Below are 22,789 nucleotides of genomic sequence, written 5' to 3'. Positions count from 1 at the left end.
GCCCAAGTGGCTGCAGGCCCATCAAGGAGACTGTAGATCCACACCACTTTGACATCTTCTTGGGAAAACTCGGCTTGGCGGGCTTCTAAATACGCCTGGCACTGGCGACGGAAAACATGAACCTTGGAGGCTTCTCCAGAAAACTTGGTTGGTAGCGCTAGGGCAGGGAGACGGGCTCCGCGTTCCTTCAAGCCCCGTATTTCTCCCTCCTGCGTTCGGAGTGTGTCTCGGATTCGATTGAATTCATCTTGGGAAATGGTGTAACTGGCTGGTTGAGCCTCCACTCCGGTTCCTGTAGACATTCTGGCCTTAGGTTGTTTGGTGCTTAAGGTGGCGGAGTCAAACTGTCGGGATCCTGGCTGCAGAGCACCAATAACCTTACACAGAGGCCAGTCTCTATCTAATATCTTTATTAAAGAAATATATAAAATCAATAAAAACAAGTGAAGAATATAGTTCAGAAGCAGACCTTTCAGATAAGGTCAAATATAGTCCAGAAATGTATTGTCCAATATAAGATATTAGAGTTCAAAGTTTTAATCCACTTGACCGAAACACACACTTTGCCAAGCAATAGTGTGGGGAAATAACAGAGTCTTAAAGTCCAATGAAGCTTGACAACAAGGCTGGAAATAAACTTGATTCTCGACTAGATCCTTGACTGAAGGCAAGACGAACATGAAGCTTGAAACAGAGTCCGTGGTAAAACGTGAGACAAGGCTAGGCTTGAAGCTTGATCCGGGAAGCAAGGAACTGGGATTACAAAGTCCACACACGATCTCTCTCCTCAAGCTGATCAATTGACTCCGCAAAGTATTCCTCGCGCCAAACACCTATATTGGGTCTCGTTTTCCCGCCAACAGAACTCTTTCCCTAGAGAACGAGAAGCGAAACCCAACTCTGTCCAGATGCATGACTCCTTAGAATTTCTCAAGGGAAGCAGACCTAATCAGCCATTTGTTTGGCAGCGATTCTCAGGCTTCTGCGATTAGCCTCCCTGGCTCCCCTATCTTTAGAATAATTTTCCCTCCTGGAAAACGGGGGGGAGTTCTGCCCAAGGCCTGTTTGGCTGAATTCTTGTGGGCAAACATCAACATCCTGCAGGTGAAGAGGCTCCGGCTCTTGCTGAACCGGTGAAAATCCCATGTTTTCCTCTTCATCTGCCACAATAGTACTAGGAACAGGACTACAAGGCCCATGAGTCATCACACTAACATTCCATTAGATGAGACTCGTGCCATCATTGAGAATATCCTTCGTAGTAGAACAAAGTTGCAACCACCCACACATTTCTTGACGGACCTGTTAGACATAGTACTCGAGAAAAATTATTTCCGTTTTCAAAATCAATTCTGCTTTCAGGTCTTCGGTGTGGCTATGGGAAGTCCGTTGGCCCCCTCCATTGCCAATTTATTCATGGCAAATTTAGGAAGTACTATATTGCTAAACCCATCTTTAAATATGTACTATGCCAATATAATATACTATGGCCGATTTATTGATGACATATTCATGGTATTTAAAACAATTGAGGCTGCAGTAGGATTTTCTAATTGGATTAACACTATACATACGTCTATCAAGTTTACCAGTCATCTCAACCTGTCACATTTCAACTTTCTGGATGTTACTGTGTATAAATATAATAACAAACTTTTGGTCAAGAACTTCAGAAAACCCTCAGCAACGAGCAGGGGCTATATTTTTAATTGACGGGTGCTCACCCCGCCACGGGCTGGCCTCGAACTCATGACCTCATGGTCAGAGTGATTTAAGGCAGCTGCTCAACAGCTGCGCCACAGCCCGGCCCCTAAAGACAACCATACAACAGACATTCAATACCACCACTACATCAACAAGTTCTCACCAACACCACCAGACAACGCCACAGCAACGCATGGCCGGGCACAGCTAGTGAGTTACTAAAAGAGCTCCAAACTATCCAGGAAGGAAAAGCTTAGCCTTGCATTCAAGCTGGTATGGGAACCTGCACCCCGAAATAAAGAGACCAGATACAAAACATAGAGATAAAGGGCCATTTACGTGACCTATTAATGTATTGACTCTAACTTCTGGAATACCCATAGAAATGAGTTAACCTGTCAAGGAAAAGGATCTGCCAACAATAAACACTTTGCTACCTAGTAGGCTTGATCGATCCATGAAAAATTTGATTCTAAACTCGTTTCAAAACTAGAGGGGGCAGTTTTTCGTTTTTGTTGCTAATAACGAATTTTGCCCCCAAAATTTTTCGAAATTAACGAAAATTCGTTATTTTCTAAATTAATTCGTTAATGGCGGACGCGCATGCGCGGTGGCCCAAAAACAGCCCGAAGGGGGGGGGACTTAGGGGGCTCTCCCGCCCTCATTTTTTGAGTGATCTTCTTCAAACTTGGTACAGTGGTAGAACACATTTAACACTGATAGCTCACCAAAATGTGGAACGTTTCCCTTATCCTCTGATTTTTGGCAAATTTTCATAGCTTTTATAATGAACCATTTTTTAATAATTGCAGAAATCTGTTCCTGGTTTGAAAGTCTTATTTCCTGTTAAATTGGGTTGTCTTTACTGTGAAAGTCATTGCTCTACTTTAGAAACTTTGTTTTTGTGGCTGAAACTTTGTTAAATTGGTGTAGTCCCTGCATGTGTGTGTGTGTAAAGGTATCCCTTGACGTTAAGTTCAGTCATGTCTGACTCTGGGGGTTGTGCTCACCTCCATTTCTAACCCCAAGAGCCAGTGTTGTCCATAGACACCTCCAAGGTCATGTGGTCGGCATGACTACATGGAGTGCCATTACCTTCCCGCCACAGCGGTACCTATTCATCTACTCACATTGGCATGTTTTCAAGCTGCTAGGTTGGCAGAAGCTGGAGCTAACAGCGGGCGCTCACTCTGCTCCCGGGATTTGAACCTGGGACCTTTCAGTCTGCAAGTTCAGCAGCTCAATGGTCTTTGCCTTGGCTGCCTTCCAGATCAGGCTTATAACCAGCCTATTATGGGCCACAAATTAAAGAAAATTCAATCCCATTTAAGCACAACATGAACAGTTTTGATGCCAAAACCATAAACTCTGTTTATTAAACTCTACGATCCAAACTTTAGAACAACTTGCAAACAATTGAAGGTTAGACCACAGTAATAATAACCAATTCTATTCCTTTCCAAAATTTAAACATAAAATAGTATCTTTCTTTCCAATAGCATATAAACTTTTCCTTTCTTTACAAAACAAAATTCTAGACAGTAGCCATTTAGAAGATATTTCTATATTTTCCCTGCAAAGGATAGGGCTGCATCCCTCTGGAGACACACATGATAACCCGGACATGATATAAGGCACTTATATACGTTAAATAAACATGATGTCATTGCATATATAAAAGAAGCATGATATTAGGCAATTATAGTTGCAAATAATATAATTAAACATGTAAAAATTATACATCCATACATAAAAGAAACATGTAAAGTAACTGCATATATAAAACACAATATAAAATATGATATAAGGCAATTACATATGTCAAAGGAACGTGATATTACATATGTAAAAAACATGATTATATGTATAAAAAAGCATGATACAAGGTGTCAGGATCTAGGCTGCTGGGCACCAATAACCATACACTGAGGCCAGATTCTATCTAATATCTTTATTAAAGGAATATATAAAGTCAATAAAAACAAGTGTAGAATAAAGTTCAGAAGCAGACCTTTCAAATGAGGCCAAATATAGTCCAGCAGATTATTGTCCAATATGAAATATTAGAGTCCAAAGATTATAATCCAATAACCGCAACACACGCTTTGCCAAGCAAAGCGTTGGGAAAACAGAAAAAGTCTTGAATCCAATGAAGCTTGACACAAGGCTGAAAGTTACTTGGAACGTGGCTGGAGCTGTGGCTAAAGGCAAAGCAACTTGAAGCATGGAACAAGATCTGTGGTAAATCCGTGAGACGAGGACAAGGCTTGGAACTAGATTCAGGAGGCAAGGAACAGGATTCGAAGTCCACACACACATGACCTCTCTCCAGGAGCTGACGAATTGACTCCGCAAGGAATCCTTCGCGCAATTTCCCTATATTGGGTCTCGTTTCCCCAAACAACAATCACTTTCCCTAGAGAACAGGGAGCGAAGGAAACCAGCTTGCAGGTGCAAGACTCCCCGTATTTTCTCAGGGGAAATACTTCTAATCAGTGGCATATTTGGCAGCAAGGCGAGCACTACTTCTAAATTTTTCTCTCGATCCTCTATCAGTCGTGTAAGCCTGTTTTCTCCCATAAGGGGGAGAGTTCCCACCAAGGTCAGGTTTAATTGGTTCTTGGACTAGAACTTCAGGCAGCTGCCAAGGCTCTGACTCCGACCGGAAATCTGGGGAAAACTCCATATTTTCCTCCTCATCTGCCACAATACTGTCAGGAATAGGACTGCAGGGCCCATGAATCATCACACTAGGCAACTGACACATCTAAAAGAAACACAATATAATTAACCTAGGTACAACAAATGTGAAAGAAGGCAACAATATACATAAAAAAACATTTCTGGACTCACAAATGTAGTCTAAGAGAATTGGGCTTCCATTCTCCAAACCTGAAACAAAGTGGGAGGAAATGTAAAGAGTGTTAATGATGCTCGAAATCAAATGTTGTTCTTTTACAAAGTCAAACTAAAACTAAGAATAAATGCTTCGGTCTTCTCCTGATCTTCTTATCTCCTCACCTTGCGTCCAGCCGAGTTACGTCCGCACTTGCGATACAGCGACCTCTTCCCTTGGCTCAGTGGGCAGTATTTTAAAGTATGGGCCTTTTCGCCCGTGGCACCGCAGAGCGGACAGGTGTATTTGCGCAAGATGGGGCACTCCACGGTGCCGTCCATCCCCTTCAGCCGGTGGGACGAATAGACCTGCTTGGATTCCCCGTTGTGTTTGCAGAAATTGCAAATCTCCTTGTTTTGGGAAGCCTGGCCATTGGCACTACCTTTGGAGCTCTTGCTGCTGGAACTGCTTCCATTAACCCATTGTGATGCTGTTTCAAAGTTGTCCTCGTTGAGGACTAGCTGCATGTCGTACTCCATTGTGTCCCAACTCTGAGATGGAAATGGGACCTTCTTGCGTTCCGCGATGATCTCCGTAACCACTTTCGCAAGGCTCAGATAGCCCTTCCATCTGTCAAACTCCCTGAACATGGAAGGGGCATAATGTGGCACGTGCATGGCTGATCTGGAGAGCATGGTGCCAATTCTACCCTGGTGTGGACACACACTGAATGCCACATATTGGAGGCGGAGTCTTTGTTTTATATATAAGGGGAGGGGTTCCAAACCTTTCACATTGGACCCTCCCATCTATTTTTACCCTCCTTTGCCCTAGATTTAACCCCCACATGTCTAGACAATCACAGCTTTTCAAGGAAGAGTTTGGTTTTTCCAATTTTTTAACTTCGGAGGTAATGCCACAGTTTCTCCCTTGAGGCAGTGGTTCTCGACTTGTGGGTCCCCAGATGTTTTGGCCTTCAACTCCCAGAAATCCTAACAGCTGGTAAAATGGCTGGGATTTCTGGGACCTGTAGGTAAAAACACCTGGAGATCCACAGGTTGAGAAACACTGCCTTAAGGGAACGTTAGCAGTTGTGGTTCTGTTTGTCCATCCAAGAATGAGTTGAATTTCTGCCTTGGATGAAATAGCAACATTGCACATCCAACGTTTGCAAAAGTCCTGAAGGACGGATCCAGTAATGATGAAGCCTGCAAGAGTGTTATATTGCTTTTGCATGGCAGAATAGCATTGGACTGGATGGTCTCTTCTACCTTTATGATTCTATGATGTTTGGCGCCATGACTCTATGATTCTATCATTTTAGGATTCTAGGACTTTTTGGATGATTCTGTTACTTGGTTCTTTGAGTCTATGACTTTAGGGACCATGTTTCTATTATTCCATGACTTCTGTGACCATATTTCTATGACTTTTGTGACCATTCATGGGCCATCTGGCTAGTATTCCGGGACGGTAAATGATATATCGGTTACAGCACCAGATATTTCTGGATACAGTAGAGTCTCGCTTATCCAACATTAACGGGCCAGCAGAACGTTGGATAAGCAAATATGTTGGATGATAAGGAGACATTAAGGAAAAGCCTTTTGAACAGCAAATTAGGTTATTTTACAAATTAAGCCCCAAAAAATCTTGTTTAACAGCAAATTAGACAGAAAAGGTAGTTCAATACGCAGTAATATTACGTATTAATTACGAATTTAGCAACAAAATATCACAATATATTGAAAACATTGACTACAAAAATAAGTTGGATAATCCAGAACATTGGATAAGCGAGTGTTGGATGAGTGAGACTCTACTGTATATTGTTTTTGCATGGCAGAATGGCGTTGGACTGGATGGTCTCTTCTAGCTTTATGATTATATGATGTTTGGTGCCATGTTTCTATGATTCTATCATTATGTTGTCGAGCAATTTAGAACAGTATAGGATACCGCTAACTGTTTCTTTGAGTGGTGTTCTGTGGAAACACAACCCGCCCATCCTCCCCCGCTGATTTCATGAAAATAAAAGAAAAGAAAGAATAAGCCACATCCGGCTAGGCCCACACACTGAAATACTAGGCCGGCCATCGTTGGCCGGCAAGCTTCCCTGAGTGGAAGAAATAGAGGCCGCCGCCCCAAAGAAGGGTTCTGTGCAAGATTGCACCAAGGGGTAAAGAACGACAGCCGCGAGAGAAGACAGAGGCGGTGCATCGTGGGAAACACGTCGACCACGTAGGCCGACAAGGCCCACACGTTGAAATACTAGGCGTGCCACCGTTGGCCGGCACGCTTCCCTGTGAGGAAGAAAGAGGGGCCGCCGCCCCAAAGGAGGCTTCTGTGCAAAATCGCATAAAGGGGTAAAGAACGACAGCCGGCGAGAGAAGAGAGAGGCGGTGCATCGTGGGAAACCCGACCACGTAGGCCGAGAGGCAGCAAAAAGAAAAGAAAAGAAAAGAAAAGAAAGAAAAAAGCCACAGGCGACAAGGCCCATACATTAAGCCGGGCCGGCCACTGTTTGCCGGCACGCATCCCTGAGAGAGAGAGAGAGAGAGAAAAAAAACCAGAGGACACCGCCCCAAAGGAGGCTTCTGTGCAAAATAGCATAAAGGGCTAAAGAACGACAGCCGGCGAGAGAAGAGAGAGGCGGTACATCGGGGAAACTCGGCCACGTAGGCCGAGAGGCAGCAAAGACCAAAGAAAAGACAGAAAAAGCCACCGCCAAAAAGGCCCACACTATAAAATACTAGGCCGGCCACCGTTGGCCGGCACGATTCCCAGACAGGAAGAAAGAGGGGCCGTCGCCCCAAAGGAGGCTTCGGTGCAAACTCGCATAAAGGGCTAAAGAACGACAGCCGGCGAGAGAAGAGAGAGGCGGTACATCGGGGAAACTCGGCCACGTAGGCCGAGAGGCAGCAAAGACCAAAGAAAAGACAGAAAAAGCCACCGCCAAAAAGGCCCACACTATAAAATACTAGGCCGGCCACCGTTGGCCGGCACGATTCCCAGACAGGAAGAAAGAGGGGCCGTCGCCCCAAAGGAGGCTTCGGTGCAAACTCGCATAAAGGGCTAAAGAACGACAGCCGAGAGAGAAGAGAGAGGCGGTGCATCGGGGGAAACTCGGCCACATAGGCCGAGAGGCAGCAAAAAGAAAAGAAAAGAAAAGAAAAGAAAGAAAAAAGCCACAGGCGACAAGGCCCATACATTAAGCCGGGCCGGCCACTGTTTGCCGGCACGCATCCCTGAGAGAGAGAGAGAGAGAGAAAAAAAACCAGAGGACACCGCCCCAAAGGAGGCTTCTGTGCAAAATAGCATAAAGGGCTAAAGAACGACAGCCGGCGAGAGAAGAGAGAGGCGGTACATCGGGGAAACTCGGCCACGTAGGCCGAGAGGCAGCAAAGACCTAAGAAAAGACAGAAAAAGCCACCGCCAAAAAGGCCCACACTTTAAAATACTAGGCCGGCCACCGTTGGCCGGCACCCTTCCCAGAGAAAGAGAGAGAAGACCAAAAAGAAGGAAATGTGGGCCCAAGCCCCTCAGACCCGGGGGGCCGGCCACCGTTGGCCGGCCCCACGCCCACACGCCGCAACCCACGGGGAAGGGCAGGCTTTCTTCACGTCTGCTTGCAAAATGTGGGCCCAAGCCCCTCAGACCCGGGGGGCCGGCCACCGTTGGCCGGCCCCACGCCCACACGCCGCAACCCACGGGGAAGGGCAGGCTTTCTTCACGTCTGCTTGCAAAATGTGGGCCCAAGCCCCTCAGACCCGGGGGGCCGGCCACCGTTGGCCGGCCCCACGCCCACACGCCGCAACCCACGGGGAAGGGCAGGCTTTCTTCACGTCTGCTTGCAAAATGTGGGCCCAAGCCCCTCAGACCCGGGGGGCCGGCCACCGTTGGCCGGCCCCACGCCCACACCGCTGGACCCACAGGGGGAAGGGCATGCTTTCTTCACGTCTGCTTGCAAAATGTGGGCCCAAGCCCCTCAGACCCGGGGGGCCGGCCACCGTTGGCCGGCCCCACGCCCACACCGCTGAACCCAGAGGGGGAAGGGCATGCTTTCTTCACGTCTGCTTTCAAAATGTGGGCCCAAGCCCATCAGACCCGGGGGGCCGGCCACCGTTGGCCGGCCCCACGCCCACACACCACAACCCATGACACAAAGATACACTCCATAACAGCAAACCGTCTAGCCTCTGGAAAAATCTAGCCATTTCTGTAGTCAATGATTCCATTGTATTGTGATATTTTGAAGCTAAATTCATAAAGTAAGCAATAGCAACATATCATTTCAGCATATAGAACGACTTCTTATGTCTCCTTGGTTGTATAACATGCATTTATGGTGCTTTATTTGGATAATAATAACCTGATATGATGTGTTATATGCTTTTCTTCAACAAGTCCAATCCAAGAAATCTGCTTATTTCAGCAGTGGTAGGCCCGTTTGGCTTTGATCAGTGAGACTCTTCTGTGTTCATGTTGGGTCAATAAGACATAAGATATAACTGAAGTCACAGTCAGCATACAGCATTACCAGCTTAAAAAACAGTGGTGTAAAAACACGGCTCGAGTCCGAGGACTGAAGAGGAGGTAGTTTGACAGTTAAAAAACTATACAGTGCGAAATACTATTGGCCTGTCAAGCTATTCTTAAATAGGCTACAAACGACCACACAGACCTATAATGCTTTTTGGAGGGGGAAGGTTTTAAGGCTCTGATGTTAGGCACATGTTTCCATGCAGTTCCACTGCAGGTAAGACTAGTGTGTTCTTCAGGGGTTATTAAAGTTCTCCTGCTGATGACCTGGATAGAGGGAAATGACTTCAGTTGGTTGGTATACATACAGTTTAAGTAAACTTGAGGAAGTACAATTATGAAAGATATAGTGTGTAATGTAGTAGAAAGTAATTCAAAGTAGAAACAAAGCAGAAATGTGGATTCCAAAGGAAACATGAAGGCATTATTAAGTAATTGTTTTTAATAGCAAAAGAGATTCTGAGTGGATTGATTCTCTACTTCTTACTCTGCGTAAGATTATCATCACATGCTCTCGACTACACCCGCACAAGGCAATGGTACAGTAAAAGAAGACAATTTTGAGAAGTGGTAAAGGCCAAGGTGTCCCACTTCTTTCAGTGATTCCGCGTGCGCGGCCAGAGGGCGAGGGGAACAGCAAGAAACAGTTTCCACGAGACGGAACTTGCGCCCACTCCTTGAAAGCAGCCGCAAAGGCACACGCCCTGACGGGCAATCGGCAACGTCCGTGTGCGCGGACAGTGGGCAAGGGGAACCAAAGGCGGCCGTTCTGCCGCCACATCGTTGAGTACACTTCCTTTTAAGGTGAATGGGACACTGTCCCACAGTCTGTGATCACTCCACCCTCGTTATTACCAACAGACCAGCAAGAAACAGTTTCCACGAGACGGAACTTGCGCCCACTCCTTGAAAGCAGCCGCAAAGGCACACGCCCTGACGGGCAATCGGCAACGTCCGTGTGCGCGGACAGTGGGCAAGGGGAACCAAAGGCGGCCTTTCCGCAGCAACAGCGTCAATCACAACCTCTCAGGGTGATGGGAGACTGTACCACTGTCTTTGATCATTCCACCCTCTTCTATTGTTTTACCCACAGGCCAGCAAAAAACATTTACCACTCGGCGAAACGTTCTGCCAACACCTTGAAAGCAGCCGCAAAGGCACACGCCCTGACGGGCAATCGGCAACGTCCGTGTGCGCGGACAGTGGGCAAGGGGAACCAAAGGCGGCCGTTCCGCAGCAATAGCGTCAATCACAGCCTCTCAGGGTGATGGGAGACTTTGAATCGTTCCACCCTCTTCTATCGTTTTACCCAAAGGCCAGCAAAAGGCAGTTCCCACTCTGGGTAACCTGCGCCCACACATTGCAAGCAGCCGCAAAGGAACACGCCCTGAAGGGGGAATTGCATATACCTCTAGACTCTGGCGTCACGTAGTCCGAGAGGCAGCAAAAAGAAAAGAAAAGTAAGGGAAAAAAACAAAGGGCAGCAAAGACCCCACCCTGTGCCAGCCGGCCACAGTTGGCCGGCATGCATCCCGGAGAATTCGGCACGGCCCTCCCACAAAGTTTTTTGTTTTTGCGACTTAAGCCTCTACCCACAGCAACACTCCACCACCCCAGGGGAAGGCCGTGTACCTCTTCTATCGTCCTGCCAACAAGCCAGCAAAAGGCAGTTCCCACTCTGGGTAACCTGCGCCCACACATTGCAAGCAGCCGCAAAGGAACACGCCCTGAAGGGGGAAGGGCATATACCTCTAGAGTCTGGCGTCACATAGTCCGAGAGGCAGCAAAAAGAAAAGAAAAGTAAGGGAAAAAAACAAAGGGCAGCAAAGACCCCACCCTGTGCCAGCCGGCCACAGTTGGCCGGCATGCATCCCGGAGAATTCGGCACGGCCCTCCCACAAAGTTTTTTGTTTTTCCGACTTAAACCTCTACCCACAGCAACACTCCACCACCCCAGGGGAAGGCCGTGTACCTCTTCTATCGTCCTGCCAACAAGCCAGCAAAAGGCAGTTCCCACTCTGGGTAACCTGCGCCCACACATTGCAAGCAGCCGCAAAGGAACACGCCCTGAAGGGGGAAGGGCATATACCTCTAGAGTCTGGAGTCACGTAGTCCGAGAGGCAGCAAAAATAAAAGAAAAGTAAGGGAAAAAAACAAAGGGCAGCAAAGACCCCACCCTGAGCCAGCCGGCCACAGTTGACCGGCATGCATCCCGGAGAATTCGGCACGGCCCTCCCACAAAGTTTTTTGTTTTTGTGACTTAAACCTCTACCCACAGCAACACTCCACCACCCCAGGGGAAGGCCGTGTACCTCTTCTATCGTCCTGCCAACAAGCCAGCAAAAGGCAGTTCCCACTCTGGGTAACCTGCGCCCACACATTGCAAGCAGCCGCAAAGGAACACGCCCTGAAGGGGGAAGGGCATATACCTCTAGAGTCTGGCGTCACGTAGTCCGAGAGGCAGCAAAAAGAAAAGAAAAGTAAGGGGAAAAAACAAAGGGCAGCAAAGACCCCACCCTGAGACAGCCGGCCACAGTTGGCCGGCATGCATCCCGGAGAATTCGGCACGGCCCTCCCACAAAGTTTTTTGTTTTTGCGATTTAAGCCTCTACCCACAGCAACACCCCACCACCCAAGGGGAAGGCCGTGTACCTCTTCTATCGTTTTCCCAACAAGCCAGCAAAAGGCAATTCCCACTCGGCGTAACCTGCGCCCAAACTTCTAAAGCAGCCGCAAGGCACACGTCCTGAAGGGGGAACGGCACCCTCTGCGTGCCAGGTCAAAGGGGGAGGGGACCCAAAAGCGGCCGTTTAACGACCACAGCGTAGACCACGGCATATAAAGGAGAAGGGACACTAGACAACCATTTGGAGAAATGCTGGCAAAGGCGGAGGAGTACCACTGTCTTTGATGATTCCCCCCTCCGAGTTATAAAGGCACCCTCCGCGTAAGCGGGCAGAGGGCTAGGGGACCCAAAGGCGGCCGTCCCATGACCACTGCGGCAACCACACCCGCTCTAGACAATGGGACACTGAAAGATGACAATTTAGAGAAGTTCTGTCCCAAGTCGAGGTGTATTAATTCCAGTGGATAAAGACATCCTCAAAGGTTCAGATGGACAGATAGTATACCTCTGTAAAGTGAGAGTCTGGCGTATTCCTACACCTGAAATGATTATCTGAAGTATCCACATCAAATATAACAGTGCTCTTTCTGTACAGGAGCTGCGAGGATCTGTAGAAGACCAAACAGTCATGGCTCGTGATGGTAATATTTCCCCCCCCCCCCAAATAAAAAGGGAATTGAATGAAATCCGAACAGAACACAAAGAGGAAGCATTATCTACCTTGGCTTTTATGGTCTAATTTTCCACAGAATATCCTTCAACCTCTACAGAGCCAGTATTACATGAGAGAAAACGTTTTGTAACTTCCGAATACAGAGATGGGCCAAAAGTATATTAAGTTCAACAGGGACAAATGAAAGATAGTACTTCTCTCCGCGATGGTTGTTCGGGAGTGGAACTGTCTCCCCCGGACTGTGTTGTAGGCCCCTTCTTTTGAAGCTTTTAAGCATAGGCTCGATGGCCATCTGTCGGGGATGCTTTGAATGATACTTCCTGCGTCTTTCTTGGGGGAGAACTCGATGGCCCATGAGTTCTATTCCAACTCTACTTTTCTATGATTCCATGATTACATGATTCGTGAAACGGCCCCTTGAGATGGATGAACCCAAAAACGTCAGTGGGGCAACGTCGAGTGATGAAAAAGAGGAGAAAGGAAGGGAAAAGAGAGAGGAAAGCATTGTAGGATAGAGGAGAGAGTTGTTGGACAGAGTCCAAAGGGGCCACCCCCCCGCCCGGACGCCCAAAAAAATTGGCCAAAGTTACTCTGAAGCAGAGTTGGTTAAAGGAGGAGAACTGTTGCTCTAGGAGCAGTCGGTCTCAAAATCCAAATCTGGGAAATTCAACACAGGAAGGTTGGCCTTCAGGAAAACAAGTTTCTCAACTGTTTGAGGGTCCAGCAAGCTGCGGTGGGGCGTGACTACATCTCCCGCTATGCTGAAGACCCTTTCGCTCTGGACGCTGGTGGGAGGACAGCTGAGGAACTGGCGGGCTACGTGCGACAGATCCGGCCACATGTGTTCGCGTGAAGCCCAATAGGACAATGGATCACAAGAAATTATCTCCGGAGGCTCCTCAAAGTACCTGTTGACCGAGCATTCGGCCGAGTCTACCTTTTGAGCAGAAGCCAGCAAAGAGGATTCTTCAGAGCAGGCAAGTATGGCCACCGTCTCTGCAAAGAAAACGTTTCCTGTTCGCGGCTGGAGATCCGTATCCCTACGGCAACCCCCTACCGGCTCCGCGGGACTTTCCGTCTCGCCACTAGCGCTAGTGCTTGGGGTGACAGGCAGTTCTGGAAGAGGGGCCGCTGTGCCCGTTTCCTCCACCCTGGCAGCAAAGACCTCCCTCACAAGGTCAACAAGTTGGGCCTTCCACATGGTAAAGTCTTTTGGGCAGACGTTGTACTTTAGCCGTGGATCACACAAGGCCGCCAGCATATGGACCTTGCTGGAAAGAAGTGGCTCTAGCCGTTTCCGTACAGCAAAGGACAACCTCCTCACCACCTCCTGGACCGGCGGTGTCAGCGGTCCAGCCAGGGAGTCAATTGTTCGACCGGCCCCAAGCCTTTCTAGGTGCCTCCTTAGCCTCAAGACCATGGGCACTGCCTGGCTCAGAAGAGCTTTTGATTCCGAAAGTGTCTCAGTGGCATGTTTGAATGGCTTTAGTACGTCTACTAGCTGGGAGATGGTGTCCCACTCTTGCTTAGTTGGAACAAGCTTGCTAACAGGCGCAACCAAAGTGAGGGAGATGCCGTGTACCGCCTTCTGCTGCTCGACCATGCGTTCGAGCATTTTTAAGGTTGAATTCCACCGAGTCGAGACGTCCTGGAGCAGCTTGTGCTGCGGGAGGCCTTCAAGGCTCTGCCTGTCTCTCAGCTGCCGGGCTGCCTTGATGCTCCGGTGGAAGTAGCCCGCGATCTTTCTACAGCGCTCGATCAGCAGGGAGATGTTTGTGTTGCTGCCCGACTGCTCTTCCTGGCTCTTTAAACCTTCCTTGACGGTATTGTGAAGCAAGTGGGCCATGCAGGACACATTCTGAAACCCGGCACTTTCAACCGCTTTGATCATATTTTTCCCTGCGTCCGTCACCATAAAGCCCCTCCTCATTTCTTCCGGCCTACACTGCATCCATTCCCCCATCATGTTTTCCAGATAGTTGCAGATGGTCTCTGCCTTGTGATCACGATCAACTACCTCCAATGCGAGGAGTGCCCAACGATGGGATGTATCCATAGTGCCTTCCTTCTCCCACCAATGTGCCGTGAGAGAGAGGTAGGAGTGGCCTCCTCCCAAGCTTGACCAAATATCAGAGGTAAAATGGATGTGTCCTCCCATGGCGCTACGCAACATCTGGATAATGCGTTCCTTACAGCCCTCGTACAAGCCGGGGATTACTTTTCTGGAAAAGGTGTGACGGGAGGGGATTTTGTAGCGGGGGCACAGTCGTTTCATAAGGCGTACAAAGCCTTCTTGTTCTACCAGGCGGAAGGGATGGTGATCTAGGGCAATCATCTCTCCCACAGTTTGGGTTATCTGCTGGGGTGTGAGCAATGTTTCCCCCGTTTTCTTTCTGGGTAATGGAATGGCCCAATCCTCCATGGTGGACTGTGTCCGCCTTCCACTATCTTCACCTGGTGAACTTTGCGTGCTAAGGCTGCCACTGGAAGGGCTTGCAGTTCCCCCTCCCAGCGAAATGGAGGGATGGTGTCGCTTCATGTGAGAGCTCAACCCCGGTGTCGCAAGATGTCTCGTGTCTCTGCCTCTGCTGATATTTGCCCCACAGTGTCTACAAACTGCCAAAGTAGAACTCTGAGAGTGGACATGGAAATGGTCCCAAATAAATGACCTTGGCCTCCCCACAGCCACTGTGGCGACGCCCTCAGAGATGGGAGTCGTGGGCACCCTTTCAGCAGCATGAGGAAGTCTACGTTTTGATGGTAGTACCTCCTCTACCTCCTCCTCACTGTCAGTAGCGGGTGGAGGGGTGGGGTTATCTATATCCTCACTATCCACCACCTGTAGTTCCACGACGGCAACACCTGTATGTTCCAATGATCGTCCAGTTGTCTCAGCTCCATGCGACAGCCGGCTCCGGGTGGATGCCTGTGAACTGTCTGCATTAGAACAGCCTGGTTCTTCATCAAGTCCACCCACTCCCATAGTTCGGCGTTCCAGACGTATGGGACCCACCTTAACTTTTTTGGCCCCCCACAGTGTCCTGGCCGTGGCTTGACCACTACTAGGACTTGCTCCCCCAGACCCGCGTACAGCTGAGCGCTTCATGTCAAGGGGAGTGTTTTCAGGTAACAGAAGGGATGATGGTTAGGTGTTGTGTTACTGGTGGGAAATATTTGTTGAATCTTGATTGGCAACGTGTTATATTCTGGCCAATTTACTGTTGCAAAAGCGTAGTCTATAACATTTAGTTAGTTTTATTTATTTACAAGGGGATACCTGTACTTTCCAGTTCTACAGGAAAGTATGGGATATGCAACTCTTTCCCAAAGTTGTCTTGGGAAAATCAGGAAGCGTCCCTGGCAGACACACACACAAGGCAAGGCAGAAAGGCAAGCTTTTCTTTCCCCAAAAGGAGTTGTATTTTGAACAGGATGGGATATGCAACTCTTTTTCAAAGCGTTCCTTGCAGACACACACACACCCGTAGCCCAGGGGAAGGCAAGGCAGAAAGGCAAGCTTTTATTTTCCCGAAAGGAGTTATATTTTGAACAGGATGGGATATGCAACTCTTTTTCAAAGCGCCCCTGCAGACACACACACAAGGCAAGGCAGAAAGGCAGGCTTTTCTTTCCCCAAAAGGAGTTGTATTTTGAACAGGATGGGATATGCAACTCTTTTTCAAAGCGTCCCTGCAGACACACACACAAGGCAAGGCAGAAAGGCAGGCTTTTCTTTCCCCAAAAGGAGTTGTATTTTGAACAGGATGGGATATGCAACTCTTTTTCAAAGTGCCCCTGCAGACACACACACAAGGCAAGGCAGAAAGGCAGGCTTTTCTTTCCCCAAAAGGAGTTGTATTTTGAACAGGATGGGATATGCAACTCTTTCCCAGAGCGTCCCTGCAGACACACACACAAGGCAAGCCACAAAGGGAACCTTTTCTTTCCCCAAAAGGAGTTGTATTTTGAACAGGATGGGATATGCAACTCTTTTTCAAAGCGTCCCTGCAGACACACACACAAGGCAAGGCAGAAAGGCAGGCTTTTCTTTCCCCAAAAGGAGTTGTATTTTGAACAGGATGGGATATGCAACTCTTTTTCAAAGTGCCCCTGCAGACACACACACAAGGCAAGGCAGAAAGGCAGGCTTTTCTTTCCCCAAAAGGAGTTGTATTTTGAACAGGATGGGATATGCAACTCTTTCCCAGAGCGTCCCTGCAGACACACACACAAGGCAAGCCACAAAGGGAACCTTTTCTTTCCCCAAAAGGAGTTGTATTTTGAACAGGATGGGATATGCAACTCTTTTTCAAAGCGCCCCTGCAGACACACACACAAGGCAAGGCAGAAAGGCAGGCTTTTCTTTCCCCAAAAGGAGTTGTATTTTGAACAGGATGGGATATGCAACTCTTTTTCAAAGCGTCCCTGCAGACACACACACAAGGCAAGGCAGAAAGGCAGGCTTTTCTTTCCCCAAAAGGAGTTGTATTTTGAACAGGATGGGATATGCAACTCTTTTTCAAAGCGTCCCTGCAGACACACACACAAGGCAAGGCAGAAAGGCAGGCTTTTCTTTCCCCAAAAGGAGTTGTATTTTGAACAGGATGGGATATGCAACTCTTTTTCAAAGTGCCCCTGCAGACACACACACAAGGCAAGGCAGAAAGGCAGGCTTTTCTTTCACCAAAAGGAGTTGTATTTTGAACAGGATGGGATATGCAACTCTTTTTCAAAGCGTCCCTGCAGACACACACACAAGGCAAGGCAGAAAGGCAGGCTTTTCTTTCCCCAAAAGGAGTTGTATTTTGAACAGGATGGGATATGCAACTCTTTTTCAAAGCGTCCCTGCAGACACACACACAAGGCAAGGCAGAAAGGCAGGCTTTTCTTTCCCCAAAAGGAGTTGTATTTTGAACAGGATGGGATATGCAACTCTTTTTCAAAGCGTCCCTGCAGACACACACACAAGGCAAGGCAGAAAGGCAGGCTTTTCTTTCCCCAAAAGGAGTTGTATTTTGAACAGGATGGGATATGCAACTCTTTTTCAAAGCGTCCCTGCAGACACACACACAAGGCAAGGCAGAAAGGCAGGCTTTTCTTTCCCCAAAAGGAGTTGTATTTTGAACAGGATGGGATATGCAACTCTTTTTCAAAGCGCCCCTGCAGACACACACACAAGGCAAGGCAGAAAGGCAGGCTTTTCTTTCCCCAAAAGGAGTTGTATTTTGAACAGGATGGGATATGCAACTCTTTTTCAAAGCGTCCCTGCAGACACACACACAAGGCAAGGCAGAAAGGCAGGCTTTTCTTTCCCCAAAAGGAGTTGTATTTTGAACAGGATGGGATATGCAACTCTTTTTCAAAGCGTCCCTGCAGACACACACACAAGGCAAGGCAGAAAGGCAGGCTTTTCTTTCCCCAAAAGGAGTTGTATTTTGAACAGGATGGGATATGCAACTCTTTTTCAAAGCGTCCCTGCAGACACACACACAAGGCAAGGCAGAAAGGCAGGCTTTTCTTTCCCCAATAGGAGTTGTATTTTGAACAGGATGGGATATGCAACTCTTTTTCAAAGCGTCCCTGCAGACACACACACAAGGCAAGGCAGAAAGGCAGGCTTTTCTTTCCCCAAAAGGAGTTGTATTTTGAACAGGATGGGATATGCAACTCTTTTTCAAAGCGCCCCTGCAGACACACACACAAGGCAAGGCAGAAAGGCAGGCTTTTCTTTCCCCAAAAGGAGTTGTATTTTGAACAGGATGGGATATGCAACTCTTTTTCAAAGCGTCCCTGCAGACACACACACACAAGGCAAGGCAGAAAGGCAGGCTTTTCTTTCCCCAAAAGGAGTTGTATTTTGAACAGGATGGGATATGCAACTCTTTTTCAAAGCGTCCCTGCAGACACACACACAAGGCAAGGCAGAAAGGCAGGCTTTTCTTTCCCCAAAAGGAGTTGTATTTTGAACAGGATGGGATATGCAACTCTTTTTCAAAGCGCCCCTGCAGACACACACACAAGGCAAGGCAGAAAGGCAGGCTTTTCTTTCCCCAAAAGGAGTTGTATTTTGAACAGGATGGGATATGCAACTCTTTTTCAAAGCGTCCCTGCAGACACACACACAAGGCAAGGCAGAAAGGCAGGCTTTTCTTTCCCCAAAAGGAGTTGTATTTTGAACAGGATGGGATATGCAACTCTTTTTCAAAGCGTCCCTGCAGACACACACACAAGGCAAGGCAGAAAGGCAGGCTTTTCTTTCCCCAAAAGGAGTTGTATTTTGAACAGGATGGGATATGCAACTCTTTTTCAAAGCGTCCCTGGCAGACACACACACAAGGAAGGCAAGGCACAAAGGCAAGCTTTTCTTTTCCCAAAAGGAGTTGTATTTTGAACAGGAAAAACACCCACAGGACAGCCCTTTGCAAGTTTGCAACAACAAAACAAATAGAAAGACCTAAGACCCACACCACCAAACTCAGCCACAGACCACCCCACCTTTTCTCCTGTCCTGGTCTTCACACAGCCATGCTGTGACGCAGCAATGTTTCCTGCCTGCCTACACCAATGAATCTCTACCCTTCCACCCTCTCCAAAAGTCCCAGTGCGACTGAGCCACGAGGCGTGTGCACGCTGTTTTCATTAAGCACGTCCTACCAGCCCCTCCCCCTGGTTAAACGTGCTCTCTGATTGGCTACAAGGGGCAAACAACACACTAGATTGCCCCAGTGGACTTAAAAAAGTTTGGATGATTTGACAAAGCATTTTTTAAAAACGAAAAAAAAGGCGCCATTACGGAAAACGGCCAATCGCGGTTCGAAACCGCGATATCCAGGCGTGTGGACAGCCAAGATTCAATATTGCTTCAAAAAATCCGAAAAAAACGAATCAATAACGGTAAACGGGGAAAACGAATTATTTGAGCAAGCCTACTACCTAGTGGGAAATGTTCTTCAGCCAGGTGTCACCTCCTTTATTTTTATTTATTTTATTTTATTTACAACATTTATATCCCGCCCTTCTCACCCGAAGGGACTCAGGGCATCGTACAAATTGGCAACAATTCAATGCCTACACATAATTAAAACAGCAATGAAAATCCAATAAAACAATTAAAACAATATAAAAATATAAAACATATGATTAAAATCCATTCCTCCAAAATCCTCGTGCTGTAGCCGTAAATCACCTCCTTTGACCATCATCCTTGTATTAGCAACAAGATCCTGAGGGCTACCCCAATACTCAGCCAAATTAAAGTAGAAGGCTGTCTTGAAGGTGTTCCCAAATCTCAAAGTTTTACAAAAGTGAAAGACCCTAATTCCAACCCCAAGGGAAACTAACTATTTACAGCCCCTGAGCCACAGAACTTAAAAAGACTTCTATGGAAGTCCACACTTCACCCACCAAGGAGGGTGGAAGGTGCCTAACAGGATATCATAAACCATTTATCTGTCACAAAATAAATAAAACCTATTTAAATGACCTAACCTAAGCCAATTACCACACCACTCTGAAACAGTGTGGGGTAGATGACCCCCCCCCCCCAGAGACCTTGAGGGGAAAAAAATCCTACCCGGCCTTAATGTGACCAGTCTATACTCACTCTGTCCTTACGATGGGCCACGCACTGAAAAGCAGGAGGAGGAAGGAGGGGTGGATCAGCCTTAAATAGGCTTGATTTCACCGCTCCCATGTTATTGGAGCCACTGAAGCTGATGCAGCCCCATCCATTATGGTCTCCTTCAAGGGGGTATTCAATTTCTCTTTTTGGCTGAGGGTGGGTTTTTTTGGGGTGACTTAACCAGCCTGTATCGGAAGCTATAATGTATACTTGTTTTCTGATTCTTGGCTTATTTCTGATTCCTAGCTTCAAAGCAAGACTTTCTGGATTGGATGTAATGTAGACCTTTGGCTTTCGTATCATCTTTAGCTGCTCCTGTCAGTAAGAGAAACCAAAAAGAAGTGATTGGTTAGTGAGCAAGAGCATCCTGCTTGTGAATTAAAAGCCATGAGTCTCCCAAATTCCATTTTATTGTTATGTGTGAACCTGGTCAGTATTGGCTGTAGTCCCTTTTTTTTTAATCACAGCTAAGAATCATCCATCTCTACTAGGTTTGAAGCCTTGTTGTTAACTGTCTTCACAAATTTCCATTTGCTTTACTCTCCTTGCCTAGCAGGGTTGGCACTTTAGCTAGACGTGTTAATAAACTGTATTTAATATTTTAAAAGCTAGACTTCTGTTTTGAGTATGAAAATGGTCATATATATATAAGAGCATTTGCATACATCCACCCTCAAAGGTTTTAATGTTCAGGTCTTATAACGTACTCCCCCCCCCCCCCCCGCACACACCCCTATAGATATAGATAATATAGATAGGGAGTGAGGGAGGGAGGGAGGTGATTTAACAGTCTGAACTGTGGTCTAAGAAAGAAAATGTCTATTGGAAAAGAAATATTTTTTCCTTAAATATTTATATCATCTATTATATAATTGATGCCACAAAAATGAGCACTCAGTATCATCCCTTGTCTACCTCTGCAATGGAGACTTTTAATAAAACTCATTGTTGAAAAGGAAAGGGAATGCTTTTACTTAATTTCCACTTGTAGTTGCTGCATCATTACAGCCATCTGAAACAGCTTGTATTTACCAGCAGGAGGGGAGGATTGCTGATAGTTTCCTTGGCATCCAACATAGAGGGGAAAAATAGACTGCAGTATATTATGGAAACTACTGGGACAATTTTACATTAAAAATAGAATATAGATGACCACTCAAGTTCATTTGGAGGTTCAGAAAATAGCTCACACTGGAACAGATTGTATAATTTTCTTCTTTTCTAAATGACATAATTTTTATTGCTCATAATGTCAGCCACTAGAAGCCAAAAGTTCCAATATCATATCAGAACTTTTCCAAAAGGTACTATGGAGTGATTTGTTCAGTTTTGACCAGTTGGTGTTTAAAAGGTTTCATCACTATGACCATACCTTTGCCAGTACTGGCAACTAATGTGTTCTGGACCAAATGGTAGGTAGGGTGTGTGTGTGTGTGAGGGGGGAGGGAGGGAGGGAGGGAGGGAAGGAGGGTGAATAACATATATTAAAAATAAAGTCTGCTGGCATACCTAAGATACCTAATTTGACAGTATGGTGGTCACAGTTATTTGAAATCATGTGTAGATAACAACAATCACTTGGAAGTATAGTTTCAAACCATGTGGCCTTACAATTGGCACATTCTTTCATTTTAATAACAAATATCAATTATAAACTTTTTTATTAGAGAAAAAATTAGATATAATCTCATGCCTGGTTTGATGGCATATGTACATTAGTCACTAGTGGGAAGCATTTACTAGCATCCATTCAGGCACCTTTGTAGTCTTGGAAATTGTTTTTCTATTGGATATATTCCAATAAATAGTTTAGTATGCTTAAGCTCTTCTGATATTGGGGTGATTAAAAGCCTGCTATTCTGTACTTGATCGCAACTCTTGCTTTTCTATCAAAATGGGTAATGCTACTCAGAGGTCAAACCGCTTGGGATGGATCTTGGGGTTTTGATCTTTCCAGCATATTCCATCTTAATTTGCACCTATTTGCTTTCAGACTGTTGCAGTGATTATATAGGCATTTCAATAGTGCTGCCTGTTGTCACAGTTTTCATGTTGCCTTAATTGGATCACAAACTACCCCTTAGGCAAATATTGCTAGCAGGAATTGTTACTGGTCATTTTACAAAACATTTGCGGTCACTTTAACTAGCCCTCTTTAAATAGCCTGCCATTGAAGGAAAAGGGGGTCCTTCTTTATAGCCTTTCAAGATAAGTGTCTGAAATTAGAGATACACAATCTACATATGTATTGAAATTGTGTAAATATATAGTAAGCTGCATCACCCAGAAATAACCTTGTTAAGTTAGTCAATTAACTACAACTGCAGTTCATGCACCCCGTGATATTATCGTTAATATTTAAATATATTAAAATTCAACTGTCCTCTGTTTCAAAACTGATATAATATTTATATAAATTTGGTGCCCTCACACACTCATAAGAACAATCATATAGAGAACTTATGAGATGTTTTGATACAGCTTGCATGATACAACTGTCAGTGAACAAAGTGTAGCTCTCCTCTTCTTTCTGCCATGTTTTTCTTCACGTGGTCATTTTGGAGTAATGCCATCTGGCTTCTTTGTATTTATATTTTAAAGTCCAGATTGCCAGATCAGACTTAATTTTTTTGGATTGTGCCCATTGTGTTCTGGGATGCCTGGATGGGATAAATGCTAATAAATGGCCTCCATATGGTGACAATTGTTCACATGCTATCAAACCAGGCATCAGTTTATAATCAAGAGCTCATATAATCAGTATCAACCTGATTCACTTCATTGTGT

The 22,789-nt window shown here is 46.4% G+C and overlaps 1 long non-coding RNA gene across 1 annotated transcript; it reads right to left on the bottom strand.

The window, feature by feature from the left end:
- Positions 1-397: 397 nt before the first annotated feature.
- Positions 398-19,844, bottom strand: LOC134297420 (uncharacterized). The gene is made up of 2 exons (XR_010004151.1): positions 19,315-19,844; positions 398-2,141 (listed from the first exon to the last, which is right to left on the bottom strand). It is a non-coding gene; the product is annotated as an uncharacterized LOC134297420 (long non-coding RNA).
- Between the last annotated feature and the right edge of the window lie 2,945 nt (positions 19,845-22,789).

Source organism: Anolis carolinensis, chromosome 3 (assembly GCF_035594765.1).
Source record: "Anolis carolinensis isolate JA03-04 chromosome 3, rAnoCar3.1.pri, whole genome shotgun sequence".
Lineage (NCBI taxonomy): Eukaryota > Metazoa > Chordata > Lepidosauria > Squamata > Dactyloidae > Anolis > Anolis carolinensis.
This window is presented reverse-complemented; position numbering and strand designations above follow the sequence as displayed.